The following is a 19,123-nucleotide window of genomic DNA, read 5'->3' as shown; positions in this document are numbered from 1 at the left end:
ATTAATATTATTGGAATCTTTTCTTTTTTCCTTGTACACATTTTTGTGAATTATTCCATTGATTTCTGCCTTTGGATTATTATGGACCATCTTCTTCCAATTACGGGATTTCCTTGGATTTTACATGTACAAATGAAAATTCTTTTAACTTTCTTGAAGTTTTACATTTGGATTTTACCGTCATTGGATTTTTTATCTTTCACCAGATTATCCATTCACGTGTAATCACCTTTTTCTTCACCATATTCCCTCTGCTTCACTTTTTTTTGTTTTCAAGTAAGATCTTTGACTTACTTGTTGTTTCATCAAATACTTCTGCATGCAAAATCCGATCCAGCATTTTGCTAATTCCTACCATATACTATCCACTTATCTAGTGTTTCCTTTTCAGATTAAATGTTTTTAACTCATTTCAAAGTGTTTTTTAACATATTTTATTAACTGTTTGTTCATATATATATATATATATATTTATTTTTATATTTTGTGTACAGAAAGTTGTTAGATGAGACAAATCATTGGTACCGTCGGTTTCAAGCCCTATAATAAGGACCGTTTAAGGTATCCTTATCAAGCTCTCTTCAGCCAATATTCGTCTCTATGGAATATATAGGAAGTGATAAATAGTAGAATAGATGTACCGATTATCAAATTGTCCGGTTACTGATTAATCAGCCTGAGAGAATTGGCTGATTAATAGGTTTTCTAATGCCGATTTATTAGCAAATTTTGTTGTCATAAATGATATTAATTAAATTATATCGTAAACGAAAACGTTAACTCCCGGTTTTGCTTGTCAGTGAAAAAATTATCGAAGAGAAATGCATCGACTACACCATGTTATCAAATGACAGGCATAACGCACTGTTAACATGTAGACTTTTGCAACTGCATTGAATTCGAGGCAAATAGATGTAAGCATATGGAAATTTTCCCTCTTTTCTTCTTTCTATCGAATTAACATTATTATTTTGTTTTAATTCTTTTTAAGTTTAAAATCACTGTTATTGAAAATTATTGCTTCAGTTTTCAGTTTTCACGTTGTGGAATCGTGCACATAAATTACAACCTAAAATGTGTGAACTGAAAATAAAGCATTCTTCATCAGTCATGTTGTGACACGCACTCATTTACATATGTGGATAATATTACATATAAGCTTAGGGAATGACCGAAAGCCACAAGGAAAAGGTCCAGACTAAATGGAGAGTGAGGAACTGTCTTGATGCCCATCTTGGTCAAATTGTACACTTATTGTGTGTTGTGGTGGAACCCACTCATTTACATATGTGGATAGTATTACACATAAATAGCAAGACTCGGTTAGTCTGAGTGTGTGTTAACCAGAAGCCACCGAAGGTCGAGCCGAGAGCAGATATGTTCTCCAGCCAAGACTCTCTTACTTGACAACCATTATGTAAATATACTGTAAATATACTTTTTCTAATACACTTCTTATTGATCTACCTTTGTTTGTTGTGTCTTCATTTGTATTGCCTTATACGTTATTTGGTTCAACCTGCAAACATAACAGTTGGCGACGAAGATGAACGTCAAACATAACACTCTTGTTCCTCATTTTTGGACCTGTGCTACATTAGACATACATTTTTATTTTTTTGGTTTAGAAAATGCATATTTAATTGAGATAAATTACTAATTAGATATCAGACACAAGTAATTTAAATACGTAAAAAATTAATTAAATATTGATAAGAATCATTAACCATTATGGTAATCAGTTTCTGCTGGAAGTATTTTGATGTCAATCTCAAGAATAAGAATACATCTGTCTGCGAGTTATGTCAAGTCATCATAAAAAGGGATGACAAATCAGCAAAATAATTTACAGTGGATAATATGTGAAACCATCTTAGAAAGTTCATCCGGAAGAAGAAAAAGTTGCAAATAAGAAAAGGAAACACAATGATTGTTCAGGTATAGACATTTCAGGAACAAATGGCAGCAACTTCTAGCCTCCAGCGAAACACTAAATTACTATAGAATCAATATTGACCAAAAAAAAGTCGGGATAATAATGATTACATGTCACAAGAGATCTGATACCTGATAGGAGAAATAATTGCTGTCGATATTCAACCATGTTTTGTTACAACTGGCATTGGATTTAATAGGTTAATTTCAAAATTTTGTCCAAATTACAAAATTCCATCAAAAAAGTACTAAAAAAAATAATTTCTGATAAATTTACAAAAGTAAAAATAAAAATTCAATCATCTTTTGATGAAATTAGCAGCATTTCTTTGACTACCGATTGTACAAATAATGCTCCCTTTCTAAGTCTGACAGGTCACTAGGTTTCAAATGACTTTGAACGTTATGGAGCTGTGCTTAGAGTTGTTCCATTCCCATTTTTCTCTGCATATTTTATTGAGATAAATAAGTCATCATATCAAGAAATGGCAAATCAGCCAAAACTTTTACAATAACTAATATGTAAAATCATCTTAGAAAAGTTCATCCGGAAGAAGAAAAAGAAATACAATGAATGCTCAGGTATAGACATTCCATGAACAAATTTTAGCAACTACGAGCCTCCAGCGAAATACTAAATTACTATAGAATTAATATTGGCCAAGAAATAACTTGGTATATTAATGACCACAGGTCGAAAGACATCCATTATCTGATAGAAATGAATGCTGTCGATATTCAACCATATTCTGTAACACCTGACTTTGGATTTAATAGGAAAATTGCAAAATTTTGTCCAAATTACAGCATTCCATCAAAAAAGTACTTCATTGAAAAAATAATGTCAGATATATTTACAAAAGTAAAATTAAAATTCAATTGTCTCTTGATGAAATTAGCAGCATTTCTTGGACTACAGACATTTGGACAGCCTATAAAAATAATGCTTTCTTTCTGAATTTGATAGGCCATCAGCTTTCAAATGACTTTGAACAGCATGGAGCTGTGCTTAGAGTTGTTCAATTCTCTGGTACACAAGATCAAGGTTCCTGTTAATTATCATTTTATTAGTAGAATCCTTTGAGATGAGTAATTTGTATATTTATTATTTTTGGCCCAGCTAATTCTCTAGCTGACTTTGGGTAGGATTGAAAACCGCTATCTTCCGGCAATGTTCACCTGAAACCACAGAGATTAAACACCTCTATCCACTGCGCCACAGGCCCCGAACCACCTGATGAAGGCCAGAGGAATAGTTCGCTGAAACGTCGTGAAACAACAACTATGAAGATGAGAATAACAGTCCGCAAATAAATAATTAAATATAGAGTGAGGGAGTGAGTGAGTGAGTGAGTGAGGGAGTGAGTGAGTGAGTGAGTGAGTGAGTGAGGGTGTGAGTGTGTGAGTGAGTGAGTGAGTGAGGGAGTGTGTTTGCTTAACGGCATTTCAACCTCTAGGGTTCATTTAATGCCAAGAAAAGGTTTATTTACATAGAAAGTTTTAAATTTCTTAAAAAGTTCATCTTCAGAAGCAAGATGTTTTAAATTTTCTGAAAAGTTTGTTTTCAAATGTAAAGAGTTTGTTTACCTGAGCCTAAACCGAAATGTAGATTTCATGAACAAAGTTTCTTTCTTAGAACTGCACGCCTGTGGAACTCTCTTCCGTTTGCCAGCTTTCCAGCTGACTACAATATTGCCGTCTTCAAGTCCAATGTAAACAAGTTCTGGATGAGCCGTTCCCCTTAAGTAATCCAATTTACCAAATTTATACTTCTAACGATTACTATGATATTGTCCTTTTGACCGCTGTACACTCTTTAACCCTTATCCTCGAGTGGCCTCTGGGCCTTGATAAGTGGTGATGCCTATGTAAAAGAAAAATGTTACTAGATTAGTGTACAGGAGTTTAAATAAATTTGTTTCTTTTAAGTTCTTTAAAATTTGTTGAGACTCCACTTTTTGGAATACTTTTTTCCAATGCTTGCTGTTCCAAAATATTTCTTCTGGGTGTGTTTGTGTCTTCTACGCTCCGTCAATAAATGTTTGATTGTTATTTGTTGGTTGCAGATTGTGCAGTTTGGTGGTTTCTCCACTTTCATTAGGTTGGAATGAGTTTTGTGTGTCCAATTCATATTCGGTTCAGTACAGTCTCCTCCGTTCTTCTCTTCAAAGTTTTTTTATTTTTCGGTTCTGATTCCAGACTGATGTTTATGCAGTTTGCTTGCATCTATTCCACTCTTCTTGCCACCTATTTGCCAGATGTTTTTTTTAAAACATAGTGGTCACCACTTATCAAGGCCCAGAAGCCACTCAGGGATAAGGGTTATTGCAAGTACATTACGTTAGTGTGGAGATTTGATGAAGTGTTTACTTAAGCGGGCGGTTCATTAGGAATTTGTTAACGTTGGACTTGAACACATCCAAGTTGTAGTCAGGTGGGAAGCAGGCAGACGGAACAGAGTTCCACAGGCGTGCAGTTCTAAGAAAGAAGCTTTGTTCATGGAATCCACGTTTTGATTTAGGCACAGATAAAGAGTGGGGGAAATTTTTCACAGTGGATTCAGCTAGACGGGTGTTTTTTGTGAAAGATTGGCGAGGGGGGACCAGAGATTGGAGTTCAGACGAGCACCTGCCATGGAAATAAGGATAAAACAAGGATAGGCTCGCAACGTCTCTTCTGTGGGAGAGAGGTTGCAGGGTAGAGAAAAGGGCACCCCCCACTAAGCCACGAAGATGTTCAGTAATTTTTATTTTTAAGTCTGTTTATGGAATTTTAATATTTTTTTTATGATTTAGTGGTTTATGGCTTCTCTAGCCAGTTTATCAACCTTTACGTTTCCTGGGATGCCAACATAGCTTGGTATCCAGGCTATTACAATTATTTTTCCCTTTCCAGTTATTTGATTATATTCTTGTATGATTTCCACGATGAACGGGGGTTTGTTTTTTCCCCTTCAAGGGCCATAATACAAGATAGGTTTTATGGTTTTCGACCCATCGGTGTACATTTCTTTATATTCTGCGTATTTTTCTCTGAGTTCTCCAAAGTTGCTTCTGTTTGTAAAATTGTTTGCAATAATTTTCTTATATTTAGTGAGTGTTAAGTCAATTTTTGGTTTGCTTAATGTTTATCGTGATCCGTCATTTATTTTTGTGTAAATAAATATAGAAGTATTATTATTATTATTATTATTATTAATAATAATATTATTTACAAGATTCAAGAAAGCAAGCAAAGACGATCGGACGGGCCACAGAGTCTTATAATCATTAAGATATATATATATATATATATATATATATATATTTAACATTTTTCTAATCCCATTTTTCTCCTCTTTCAGATTGTTCTATTTCTATCTATTTATATATGTATTTCCGTATCCCCTGATTGCTATTTTTATCACTTCTCCTTTTTTCTCCACTTTCTCTTTTATCTTCACTATTTTTTCCTTTCTTCTTCTTCTTCTTCTCCCCTATTATTTCATAGTGGCCCATAATTTTTTTTTACTGTTACCTACACACACATATATATATATATATATATATATATATATATATATATATATATATATATATATATATATATATACACTACATATCTTATTTACCCTTACATGTTGTACCTACTTTTAATTATTTTATACCATCTTATCCCATTCCTTCATTCTCATTTCATATCTAAATGTCATTAAACCAGTTTTTTTTTTTTACTATAGTTGCATTTTGTATAATTCTGGCCCTTTTCCTCTTCTGATGATATCATTTAGCTTCGAAATGCCATGGCCTAAAGAGTGTTTTTTCTTAGTTTTCCCCTTAACTTTTCCTTATTGTTCTGATGATAGAATAAAGTTATATAGCTTGTATTCCTCATCTTTCATTTCAATTTTATTGTTTGTTCCTCTTAATAGTGTTGAACTATTCTTTTCTTGATAAGTTTTTGCTTTGTTAAAGATTTATTCTTTGAAAACATATATATATATATATATATATATTCCGCTTATCTCAGAGTTGTCTCCAGTCGTTCTGAACCTCCACTTGCCACTGGTATTCAACAATGTCGAGTCAGCAGTGGTGTGGTTGAAGATTGCGCAACTCTTGCCACAAAAATTTCACGTGCAGGCACATTTACCGTGGTATCTATAGACTTTCAAGACTGCAGGAAGCCTTATATATATATATATATATATATATATAACTACTTAATTTACTCACATAAAATTAATAAACGAAAGTATAGATCTACGCGTAAACTTTAAGTATTTACTTCAAAAGTGCTCAATAAGTAGGTAGAGCTAGTTAGTAAGTTATAAAATGTATATGGCGATTGAATATTCTGGCTGAAGAGTCCTTGAGTGGATGAAACGCGGAATATTCAGCGTAGCTTAATCGCCATATACATTTTATAACTTACTATATATATATATATATATATATATATATATATATATATATATATACACACAAGAGAAGAAAATAAAATTGTAAGTTGAAATTTACAATAAAATTTATTGTTTGACTAAATACTCAAAAAAAAATAATTTACAAATTCCTTATTCCGCAAAGTTTCAAAAGAATTCTATTCTTGCTATTCTTCTCATCAGAGGACAGTAAGAAATTAGCAAATTATATTTGTAGCAATAAGAAATTAGCAAATTTAATCAAAGTTTACCATTGCTTATATCAGGTAAACATTGCATCTCCTTTGATTCCACTATATATATATATATATATATATATATATATATATATATATATATATATATATATATATGTGTGTGTGTGTGTGTTATCAAAGAAATAATCAAGAAAAGAATATCTCAACACTATTACACTTATATACGGCATAATCGTGTTGACACTGAAGTTAAGCAACGTCGAGCATGGTTAGTACCAGATAGGTGACCATTTGGGAATTCTAGGCGTTGTATGTGCTCTCCGCTTATATCGGCATTTGTTCCCAGTCGTTCTGTACATACCCTTCCCTTGTCACTAGTATTTAAAAATGTCGACTCAGGAGAGGTGTGGTTGGAGATTGCGCACCTCCTGCCACAAAAATTTCACGTGCAGGCAACCTTTATGGTGGGTAGCCATAGTCTGTCAAAGACTGAAGGAGCCTCTCTATATATACTGATATAAACAAAATTGCAACCTTGAAGCTTCTCAGCTGAGCAGGCTATGTAGGCAAACATATCTGAAGGCGTCATATTTTATTTATTTTGACCGGTATTATGCAACACTAATAAATATGCCCTTTTATAATATCCAGCCGAAGGTGATGCATATGAAATGAAGAAGAAAGGAAACTACAAATAAAAGCGGAAATGTGAGCCGCAGATAGTTGAAACCCTCCCCCACCTTCGTCATCTTGACAAAACAAAGATGCTGGCAGAGGAAGATAAATTCATGTTCGAAGTATGGAAGTATTTGTTGGCTAAAATAAAACAATTTCCAAATACGTAGAGTGCAGAAGGGAAAAAGTGATATTGATCCTTTATTTGTATAAAAAAAAAAAAACAACTTGGAGAGAAGAGCAAACATAAGTGGCTGAGATCAGATCACAAGTAAAGAGAGATCAACTTTGACCCTGGATAAGGCACAGCTTCAAAAGAGTTGATTTTGATCAAAGCAGAGAGAGCGGGGGGGGGGCAGGGAGTATGTGTGAGAGAAAGATCACAAGGAGATGAGTGTGTGAGAGAACGAGAGAACTTCAACTTCGAGGAGATGTGTAGAAGAGAGAGAGAAAAAGAGAAAGAAGAAAGACCATAGCCAATGAATGTGTGTATGTAAGAGAGAGAGAGAGAGAGAGAGAGAGAGAGAGAGAGAGAGAGAGAGAGAGAGAGAGAGAGATCCAAACAATAATTTTGATTAAATATAATAAAAGGGTTGGCAACCTCCAACCTGCAGGCCGAATCCAAACCTCAGGTGAATTTTGTTTGGCCCGCTATCTTACTCAGGGCACGATATTTTTGTAAAATATGTTTGTAATATATTTTTTTCTTGTTGTTATCTCTGCAGTTAAATAAAAGATATCGTTTAAACAGAATCATACATTTAATACTTGTTTTCTTGAAAAGGTATTTGCATATTCAATAACATTATTGTCCTTCATGGCAATGTAGCCAAAGCTGTTTGATCCTCTTCCTTATAATAAGTATAGCTTTTTGACCATCAAGCTCGAAAAGGTTGACGCCCCATAAATATTCAATAGAGAATTGGGTCAGTAATAATAAATACGAAATCTGCATGAATTAAAATATATTTAAGCGTATTTTACAGCCGGCAAGGTCGAGCACTCCCTTGCTAGTTTTAAATATTTATTCATGAGAAAATTTTTTGTTGTTTGATTTCGTTGTTTCGTAGCATATCAAAACTTTTTTTTTATTTCTTTATGAAGAATCTAGTGAGTTTTACACAAGTTGTTTTAATTAAAATTCTTACTCTCTTCAAATTATTATTCATATTTTTTCCATTGACATTAAAACCAAAAGCTTCTAGGTCATTTTTTAAATGTCTTTTCCCCCTTTTGACGGCAGTATGTTACTGGTCTTGTGCAATTCTAGGAGGTCCACCATCCCAGGCTTTTCCCTCTCTCTTTGAGAAGACTTTAGTTTATTGCTAATCACATAAGATACCCCTACTGGAGAATGCTGACAAAGCTGTCCAATGCATTTTTTGCAAACTAAGGTGCTCTTCCTCTAAGAAACTTGAATGAAAACATAGCATGTTTTGAAATGTCCATTCGATACACAATTCGTAATACATGTTTTTCTGACTTGCAGTTTAAACATTACATAACTTGATCTTTTTCTCAATTCATTCACAATTCAAAAATAGCTCGGTCGTAAATCCCGCATAAATATTATATTTTAATTTGTGCAGATTTCAACTCTGTAGACCAAATATTCAGAGAGGAGTTTGATAGAGACTTTTTGCACAAACACCGACAAGGTCATTTTCATATATATATATATATATATATATATATATATATATATATATAAAATAAGAATTACAGTTAAGTTTACCAAAATGATCCAAGATGGCAAAATTATAAATATTAAAGAATTAATATTTATAAAGTAATTTCAACCAGATGTAAAAGCTCGATAAAACCAAATAGGAGATAGAGCTTATAATTTAACTAACATTTTTGGATTCTGCATCTTTGGATTTTACCGTCATTGGATATTTTACCCTTCACCAGAATATCCATTCACGTGAAATAACTTTTTTTATTCACCTTATTGTCTTTGCTTCACTTTTTGTTATCAAGTAAGATCTATGACTTGTAGTTACCGCTCCAGAAGATATCTCACTACTGATGCAATTTTCTATCTGTATAAAAGCCAAGTACGTCCAAGGATGGAATACTGCTGCCATATCTGGGCAGGAGCTGCTAAAAACAGCCTATCCTGCCTTGACAGAGTACAAAATAGTTTTCGTGGCTTAGTGGGGGATGCCCTTTTCTCTACCCTGCAACCTCTCTCCCACAGAAGAGACGTTGCAAGCCTATCCTTGTTTTATCCTTATTTCCATGGCAGGTGCTCGTCTGAACTCCAATCTCTGCCCCCCCCCCACCTCGCCAATCTTTCATGAAAAACACCCATCTAGCTGAATCCACTGTGAAAAATTTCCCCCACTCTTTATCTGTGCCTAAATCAAAACGTAGATTCCATGAACAAAGCTTCTTTGTTAGAACTGCACGCCTGCGGAACTCTGTTCCGTCTTCCTGCTTCCCACCTGACTACAACTTGGATGTCTTTAAGTCCAACGTTAACAAATTCCTAATGAACCGCCCTCTTAAGTAAACACTTCATTAAATCTCCACACTAACGTACTGTACTTGCAATAACCCTTATCCCTGAGTGGCTTCCGGGCCTTGATAAGTGGTGACCACCGTGTAAAAAAAAAATAAATAAATAAAGTTCGTTTTAATAAATTTTACGTAGAAAAAGTGGGCTTTTGATATCAATGTCAGAGTAAGAAAATAAAAAAAAAAACTCAACTTCATAGGTATATCATCGTATTGGGCGGGTTGCTATGACCAAATTGACTTTCCCCCTCTTCGCGTTTCTATCTTCCATTAGGAAGATCTTCAAGTTGTAAGCCAGTGTTTTCTGTCAATAATTTTGTGTACGTCTTGACAGGTGTTCCTACTTTAGCGGTTCCGTGTTTCGGATCTCACAGCACCACATCACTGACGACATCATCTTTTCTTCTGTAGCAAAGTCTGGCATATCGTGTTCTTTCTATTATTACTGAAGAGATCCTGGATAATCGACCATACAGACGGTTAATGGTTGCGTACACAGTTTAAGTTTCACATTGCCCGGAGCATTAAATTTCATCTATTTTTACTTTCAAGTTTTTATTTATATACCTATAATGAAAGCGTGATAGGTATATAGATAATTTATTGACGAGGCAATATCAATCAGAATAAGACAAAAACAAATATATTCACCAAGAATGAAGTGCTTCTTCAATGTGACACATGTTTGTCTTTCGCAATACAAATGTCTTATTTGAGGAGAAATCTTTTATAAGCACACCCACACTGCTTTTGTTATTGAAAGGAGACAGTTTACAGGTTGGAACGATAAAATTGTCGACCTAGAAAAGACGACATGATTACATTTCCGTTTGATGAAAACTGGGTTTTGTTTTTTTGTTGTAGACCATCTACTAGTTGTCCAGTTGTGTATCAATCTTAAGAGCGATAGGAGCCTTCTATCTTGTCTGAAAGTGGCACAATGTTAAATGAGTGAGATCAGAGATGTGCCGTTGTACAACTCATGCTCTCTACCGATCCAAGTTATGACAACAGGACCATTTCCAGCACCTTCAAAATGCATTGCCGGATTGCCAAAAATAACAGATGTGCCCTAGCAGTGTCAGAAATTTCGTGAAAACTATTGAATAATTCCACCCGTCATCTTTCGAAGCTTATAACTCCTCGAAAAATGTCATTCAAGCCCTAATTTATTTTTTCAATTAAAGGAGCAAGGACCAAGATTTTATTTAAAAAAAACCCACAAAAACAAACAACGTGTGTTTTTTTTTAAAAAAAAGGTTTTAAACTTCGAACTTTACAGGTAAATTTCTAAAAGACACTACTTTTTTTTGTTTTAAATTTGAATATATTATTTATTGATCTTTTATCTTCAATTTGTGATATATAAAACTTTGGTACATAAATTAATTATTTACTTTTTAATAGACATTTCAAAATGGGGGGGCGTGAATTTAAAAAAAAACGTTTGTCTAAAATATTATATTCGGTTTATTGGAAAGAGCATAACATTTCACATTGACCCTGAAAATATCGTAAAAATAGAATCAATAGAAAAATTTTGATAGATTTTTAAAGTTTAAAAATTGAAAAATACTGAACTCGTAACATTCAATTAATTTCATTACTATTTTTAAAAAAAAAACATTTCTATTACTTTTTATACAACTTTAATAGTTTATTTTGGAAGTATAATCCATAAAGAAAATAAACAACCCACCTTTAAAGGAGATATTACGAGTTTTTTATATTTTATTTGCAGTTTCGTGTTAGGGGCTGTCAAAAATTCCTACAAAAATTCTGATACACCTAGATGTGCCCAGGGTGATGAAAATAAGGTTTCCATCACAGTTATGGCATTTGGTGTGGTTTCAAGTGAGGACCACATCATGCCACCTCACATCTTCGAAGTCAGCTTGAAAGTCAACACCAAATGGATGTGTTGAAAAGTGTGGTGATCCCCTGATGCAATCAGGTGGCCGCTGGCAGACACTAGGTGTGGCAGTAGGACTTAGTGCCGGCCCACGAGTTTAAAGAGACTCAGGCTTGGCTTCAGAAGGAGTGCTATGACTTGGTACCCTTCTCTCAATGGCGCCCCTCCTTCCCTGACCTGAACCTGATGGACTATTCCGTTTGGTCTTACGTTGAGAACATCACCAATATGACCTCCCTTAACATCAAAGCCAGCCTGATTGCCATCTGCTGGTGCTTGCGGAAAAGGAATGCTCCCAGTCCTGGGCCCGTACCGAGGTGATGATTGAGGCTGAAGGCGGCTACATTGAATACATGTCTGCTCTACTACATAATCAAGTTACCTGAATTGATTTTTTCAATAAAAAGTAGTGTTGTTTTCTTTTAGGCGACACTTTTATCGTTCCACCCTGTATTTCCTGGATTTTTAATAAATAAGAAAAAAAAACAACTTTCATTTCTGATTTTTTGAGATGAGGATTGATTATTCGTATTATGGAGGTGGAGGTAAACGTTAACTATTGTCACAGGTTGCCAGGCCATGTCCAAAACAAATAGCTTATTGAACCATTTTGCGAACATGATATAAAGATTGCATTGTAGAGACCAGTGGTCCCAACCTTTGAGTCACCAATTGATTTTGAGCCAAATGTAAATCTATCTATCTATCTCTCTCTCTCTATATGTGTGTGTGTGTGTGTGTGTGTGTGTGTGTGTGTGTGTGTGTGAATACACTTCTCAACCTATATACTCAACGAATTTTCGATCTACAGACTTAAATTTTTTATATAGAGCATTTTAGACATGTGGAAAATTTTTTAATCCGTTTTCATCCGGAAAAAAAGGCAGCTAAGTGTTCAAAACTGAAAAATTGGTAAGTCATGGTGATTGGAATTTTCTGTTTGTAAACTGTTTCACGCATGCGCATGCACAGTCATGTAACATCACGTTTTTTTTATGCTAAGAATAAGTAGGTTGGGAAACACTTCATAAAGACGTATCAAGGTGGCCAAATGGTTATCGTACTTGACTCACTGTTTTTCGATTTTTTTTTTTTTTTTACTAACAAGAAGTTAACTGTTTAGAAAAAATAAACTATAATACTTGCTGGCACATGTCTCAGTTTCTGTGTTAATAAAAATATACTATTTATGCGTATTTTACGACCGGGAAACGCCAGGCAGCCTGCTAGTCTTATATAGAACACGGTGAAAAAAATAGTAATTGTCTGTATTTTTGAGATGAGGTGTTTTCATTGATTGAGATTGTCGGACTGACTTCCGCATCTTGGTTGTTGTAGTTACAACGTTTCGGCCGTTTTGTCCTCCGGCCTTCATCAGGTGTTTTGTATCGAACTGGGGAATCGTAATAATGATAATAAAGGGTTGGGTTCGAGACTCCTAACAAACGATTCCCCAGTTCGATACAAAACACCTGATGAAGGCTGGAGGGCAAAACGGCCGAAACGTTGTGATCACAACAACCAAGATGAGGAAGTCAGTCCGACAATCTCAATCAACAGTGAAAAAGATATTGATGCAAAAGGCAAGATTTTATTTAAGTATTTAATACAAGAAACGCTTTCTGAAGAGCACAAAAGTAGATTTGCTCGTCAATGTCGTCGCCTTTTTTTCCATGACAGGTTGGGTATTTTTCCGTGTGTAGAAGAAATTGAGTTGAATTTATTATGTGTAATGTGTTTGTTGGGAATATTGCTGTAGTGTAAATATTATGATGTACACATGTACTGAGTGCCATCGCTATCTTTTTTCGTCACAGATTTGGGAGAGAGGAAGAAATGCAAGAGAGGAAAAACGAATGTATACATAAGATTCGTTAAGGATTGGGGGTCGTTTCTTGATTGTTTGTTCAAAAATGGGTGCGCTATAGTTGAAGGATTGGGAATAATTGGTCTAGACACTAGTAGTTGGACGATTCCCATATTTTTCCCCAATCCTGATACAATTACCGAGTCTGTTCTAACTTCCTGATCTCGATACAATTACCGATTCTGATTCTTTTAACCTATAGAGTTCCACCTTTACTTTGCTTCAGTTCATGTTTATCCATTACACCTCTGCACTGTATTGCCTTCTATAAATTACCTATATCTGAATACAGTTGAACACGTGTTTGAAGAAGAAACTTTTTCCTGAAATATCATATTTTACAGAACCTCTGTTATGTCGCCGTTACTTTTTCACTCGCATCCAATACATTATATGCAGAGACAATCGCAAAGGAAAGAAGTTCGACTTCACTTTTTTTTGTTTTAGTTTTAACTAAAAACATTTATTAACGGTACTTTCCAAACTACACCTGGATCTTTTTTTTTCTTTTTACTGTTTATCTCACTTGCCATGTTGTTCAGTTGAAATATAAAGACACATAATTTTCCAAGCCAGCGACAATATGGGTACATCCCTGCATTTCGCTAAAGTCAATTACTCGTTTCCCAGTTCATAACCAGCTGCTATATCTGTAGCTCTCCTCACACCACACGGTCATCTGACTATTTTTTGATAAAAATTCGGACTTCTCCTTGTTTTAGAAGTTCTTCTCACACTAACACGTGCTTCCAAGTCACTGTTGACGTCATGTGGTTTCAAATATCTCTCTGCTTTATTTTCCCTCCTCTTGCTTTGCTGTGACGTCACCTCGCCAAGGCTTGGTCATTCACATACGTGAGATGCCTGTGGCTTCTTTTCACCTCCATCAAAATTTCTTAAATGACAACTTTTATTGACTTTTTTTTTTTTTAATAGCATTTGCGAATGGATATGCTGACATTTGTTTTTTTAATTTCTTTTTAAATGACTTTTTATCGAGTTTCATTTTTTTTAATAGCATTTGCGGATGGGTAAAAAATGAAAAAAAATAACTAAACCATTTACTGATAATTCTCACTTTTACAAATATTTTTAACAAATAAATGGTATCAAAGTCAAGATACTGAGAAATTGTCAGTAAATGGCTTAGTTATTTTTTTCGTTTTTTACCCATCCGCAAATGCTATTAAAATAAAACTCGATAAAAAGTCATTTAAAAAGAAATTGAAAAAACAAATGTCAGCATACCCATCCGCAAATGCTATTAAAAAAAAGTCGATAAAAGTCGTCATTTAAAAAGAAATTTAAAAACAAATGTCTGTAAAAGTGAGGCATTATTAATAAATGTTTAGTAATTTTTCTTTTAATATTCATAAAGAGTAAAACTTTTATTCAAAATAAATAATGTGACAAATAATCGTTTAGTTACTACGACAACATCAGTAAATAAAAAAAGTGTTACGTGCGCTCGCGTCAGAAAGGGAGCGATGCATGTTTTTTTTATGCTGGTCGCCATGGAACTCAATGCCCAAGGAGTACTAAATTCTGTTTTCAAAAAGAAACGTTTACTACCAACTTTAAAAAAAAAAAAAGTGCAAAGTGAATAATCAGTTAAAAACTACACAAAACAGTGTCAGACACCTACTGATTATATGTTATTGTGACATAGGCTGACATATTCGGTGGGTTTCTAATAGTATTTTGTATAGTTTTTTAGTTTTAAATCATTTGACAACTTTTAAAGGTTTCCGACTATGCTGAATACAGAAATCGTATTGAAATTTTGCAGAAATAAGTAGTTATCGAGATATAAATAGTTGTTTTATGCATTGTATTCTTTGGCGGCCATCTTTGTTATGCATGTAGATTTGTTTATGACATGTGCAAGCGTGTAAAAAAGATGGCTGCCAGAGATTACAATGCATTATACAAATTTTTAATATCTTGATAACTACTTATTTCTGCAAAATTTCAATGTGATTTCCGTATTCAGCATAGTCGAAAACCTACAAAAGTCGTCATTTAAAAGAAAATTGTGGAGGTGGACCTAATCTAAAAATTTACCGTTTTATTTTTATTCAATTGTAAGGTTAAAGTACAGAATAGGTACAAAACACCCTCTTCTCCCCATGTTAAGAATGGCTTTTTAAATAATAACGTTATTATTTCAGCACGGATCAATAAGTGCACGAGTACCCAATTTCTTTAAAAGCATTCATATTTTCTTATATAAAAACAACTTCTGTAAAAAAAAAAAAAAGAAAGAAAAAACGTGTACTTTCAATTTTTGTTAAAAAAGGTTTTCTTAAAAAAAAAGATACGGTAAAAAAAGCAAAGAACAAAACATTAATCGGTATTCATGCAGAGAGTAATCCGTGCTGAAATAATAACGTTATTATTTAAAAAGCCATTCTTAACATGGGGAGGGGATTTTGTATCTATTCTGTACTTTAACCTTACAATTGAATAAAAAACACAAAACTTTAATTAAACATGGAAATACGATTTAAAAAATAGCGCAGATCACTCTCTGCATTAGCACCGAAAGTACAGAATAGTTAGAAAACATCCTCCCTCCCCATGTTAAGAATGGCTTTCTAAATAATGTTAATGCTTCAGTACTGTTCCTTGTCTGCTTAAGTTTAACTTTTATTTATTAAATTGTTAGGTGAAAGTTCAGAATAGTTACAAAACACCCCTATTCCCTTGCTAAGAATGGCTTTCTTAATAATAAAGTCATTATTTCAGCAGGGTAGCTCCTCTGCATAAGTACCATGTTTTGTTTTCAAATTGTTAGGTGAAAGGGCAGAATAGTTACAAAATACCATCCCCATGTTAAGAATATCTTTCTAAATAACATTATTTCAGCACGGTATTTTCTATGCCTACGTACTATCTATTTTTGTTTATTAAACTGTTAGGTGAAAGTATAGAATAGATGCAAAACTCCCTCCCCATGTTAAGAATAGCTTTCTAAATAACGGTAGTACTATCTTTTGTTTATTAAATTGTTAGGTGAAAATATAAAATAGTTACAGAACACCCTCCCTTTCCCATGTTAAGAATGGCTTTCTTAATAGCATTATTTCAGCACGGTACCTTCTCTGCATAAGTACCATCTTTTGTTTATTAAATTGTTAGGTGAAAGTATAGAATAGTTACAAAACGCCCACCCCATTTCAAGAATGGCTTTCTAAATAACGTTATTATTTTAGCACGGTACTTTCTCTGCAAAAGTACCATGTTTTGTTTATTAAATTGTTAGGTGAAAGTACGGTACTCATGCAGAGAGTGATCCGTGCTGAAATAATAACGTTATTATTTAAAAAGCCATTCTTAACATGGGGAGGGGAGGGTGTTTTGTACCTAATCTGTATTTTAACCCTACAATTGAATAAAAAAAACATAAAACTTTAATTAAACCTGGAAATACGATTTAAAAAACAGCGCGGACCGGAGCACTCTCTGCATTAGCACCAAATATTATTTAAGCAAGTTACCAATCCTCAAAATTTAATCGAAAAAAAAAAAAACTGTACTTTTACCAAACAATAATAAAAAAAAGTTCATATTTTCTTATATCGAAAAAAAAAAAACAAAAAAAAACGACTTCGACTCAAAAAGCAAGCGACAAACTTGTTTTTTTTTTTTTGCCTGATATAATAAAGAAAAAAATGTTTAAATTAAAAAAATTTGGGAGATAAACAATTGAATTATGTTTTTTTTTTTTTTTTTTTTACTTATCCAGTGAACAAAAAATGAAATCTAATTCGTTTCGTCAATTCGTGGGTGTGAAATGAAAATATGGAGAGAGACAGACAGACAGACAGACATAGTGAGTTTTATAAATTAGATTTTAGTTCTTTTTGGTATTCAAGCATCGATATCAGGTAACTGTGAGTATTTATTAATGCAAACAACTCCGATTATGATGATATGAAAGCTGTTTTAGAGCTATAGCAACTTGTAACTTCCCCCCTATAACGTTTTCACAGCACACCAATATGTCGTGGCACGCCGGTTGGGAATCACTGTGACCAATGGATATGCTGTATCGGTTTGTCTATCCAAGTGGACACATGAAGTCTGTCCGAGGGTAAAGACGGCGAAATACGAAGAGAAAAGAAAAATGGCTACAGATAAGTGCGAATAAATGAATAATTCAAGGGAGTCGCTTATTTGCTACGTTCTAGTCAATGATAAGTGCTTTGTCACGTCCAACATAAATATTGATCCGAACATGAGACAATAAGAGAAAAACTGAATAAATTGGATGATAAACATACTAGTTCAAATACACCTCCTCCGCTAAAAAAAAGGGGTTACTTTTATTTTGTTTTCTTTTTTTACTAAGAGTGAGGGGAGGTCACTACTTTTCAAGGCTCAAAGCCAACTCTAGGATAGTGATTAATGAATGTAAGGTAGTCGTTGAAACAACACACACATACATGCATATACACATACATACTTACACACATATGCACATGCACACATACGTACACACATATACGCATACATATACATACTCACATATACACATACGTACAGAATGTTGGTTGGTTGGTTTATGTTTTACGGCATATCAACCCTTTTCAGGTTATTTAATGCCGAATCCAGTGATTTTGAAGAAAAGTTTTTGATAGAATATATTTGTTTTTTTCAAGTCGGTTTCTATTTAACCCATAGTTGGGACCCTAACAGGTACTACCACTCCGGGTCAGAATGGATTTGGGAGCAATGGCAATTAAAGGGTGGCTCCACACTCCCCAAAGCCTAACCTAACCCTAAGCCCACAAGCTGGGGCCTCACCATCAGATATAGTTTAAGGTCATATCCAGGACCTGTACAGAATGTGCTTTGACAATTGTAAAGTAAAAATAGTACTGAAATCAGTTAAAAGGGCACAAAAAAAAGAAAAACAAAAAAAAAAGGCACAAAAATGAATATAATAACCTTAGGGGAAGTTTCCCTAAAGCTGCCGGTGAAGGGGTTGTGGTGGTGGGAGTGGAGGGTATTGCTGAAATGGGTAAAGTTTAATTATTTAATAGGACGGCTCAACAAGAACTTGTTTACATTAGACTTGAATAACTGTCTCTTTAAATTTGATGGGCTGTTGTTCAGTGACATGCTAAGAACTGTTTCAGGGTAGATGCCCAAATGAAAAAAAAAAACAGCAAAAATATAGTAATGAACACTGTCTCGGTGGGGCACAGGCCTATAATACATTCCTCTGAAAAGGGCACTTGCAAAACACGAGTAAAAAAAGGCAGGTGCTTGGGTATCCCTAGCACCCCCCCCCACCTTCACGTCGCTGGTATTGTGGCTGCTTTGAGGTTCCCAAAAGTGATGCCTATAAATTAAAAGCATGTTCTTTTAAATTTACTTAATAGAGAAACAAAGAAGAAAGTCTATCTATTGACCAACGATAACGCAAGTCTCTCCTCCATCAAGGCCAGAGGTTTTGGGAAAATATTAGATATTTTGTAATTCATATGCAAAACTAGTAAAACAAATAATTGAAATATTGGTAAAGGTGCAGTATCTTTTCACCCACAAAAAATCCTTTACAATTACCTCTATTATAGGTTTCGAAG

At 34.1% G+C, this 19,123-nt stretch overlaps 1 protein-coding gene across 3 annotated transcripts in view; it reads right to left on the bottom strand.

Annotated features, from left to right (window-relative positions):
- LOC145263079 (glycoprotein-N-acetylgalactosamine 3-beta-galactosyltransferase 1-like) overlaps positions 1-19,123 on the bottom strand; it is a 556,008-nt gene that overhangs the window by 215,168 nt on the left and 321,717 nt on the right. The window lies entirely within an intron of this gene.

Source organism: Euprymna scolopes, chromosome 38 (assembly GCF_053919585.1).
Source record: "Euprymna scolopes isolate OS-2025 chromosome 38, ASM5391958v1, whole genome shotgun sequence".
Taxonomy (NCBI): Eukaryota; Metazoa; Mollusca; class Cephalopoda; order Sepiida; family Sepiolidae; genus Euprymna; species Euprymna scolopes.
Note: the sequence above shows the minus strand (reverse complement) of the source record. Positions and strands in the feature narration are given on the sequence as shown.